General features: G+C 40.5%; 1 pseudogene; it reads right to left on the bottom strand.

Annotated features, from left to right (window-relative positions):
• The window catches only part of LOC105554148, a 9,592-nt pseudogene extending 9,430 nt beyond the window's left edge, over nt 1-162 (bottom strand).
• Between the last annotated feature and the right edge of the window lie 478 nt (nt 163-640).

The raw sequence follows: 640 nt of genomic DNA on the forward strand, positions 1-640 counted from the left end.
CAGATTTCATCTGAGGATATTTCCTTTTTCACCATAGCCCTCTATGGGCTTCCAAATATCACTTTTGCAATTCCACAAGAACTGTCTTACCGAAAGACTTCTTGAGGGGAAAGCTGTAACTCTGTGAGATGATTTACCAGAACACAAAGAAGTTTCTCCGAATGCTTCTTTCTCTTTGTTATCGGAGGATAGTGCCTTTGACCAAATAGTATTCAAAGGGATCCGAAATATCTGTTCTCAGATTCCACAGAAATAAGGCTAGCAAAGAGATTCACGAAATACAGATGTGACTCTGTGAGTGGAAGTCACACATCACAGAGTGGTTTCTCAGAAAGCTTCTTCCCAGATTTCATCTGAGGATATTTCCTTTTTCAACATTGCCCTCTAGGGGCTTCCAAATATCACTTTTCCAGTTCCACAAGAACTGTCTTAGCGAAAGGCTTCTTGAGAGGAAAGCTGGGTCTCTGTGAGATGATTTCACAGAACACAAAAAAGATTCTCAGAATGCTCCTTTCTCTTTGTTATCGGAGGATATTTCCTTTTTTCCGTATACTCTTAGAAGGAATCCGAAATATCAGTTCTGAGATTCCACAGAGAGAAGGCTAGCAAAGAGATCCACGAAAAGCAGATGTAACTCTGA

The sequence above is a fragment of the Mandrillus leucophaeus genome, unplaced genomic scaffold, assembly GCF_000951045.1.
Source record: "Mandrillus leucophaeus isolate KB7577 unplaced genomic scaffold, Mleu.le_1.0 Scaffold63, whole genome shotgun sequence".
Lineage (NCBI taxonomy): Eukaryota > Metazoa > Chordata > Mammalia > Primates > Cercopithecidae > Mandrillus > Mandrillus leucophaeus.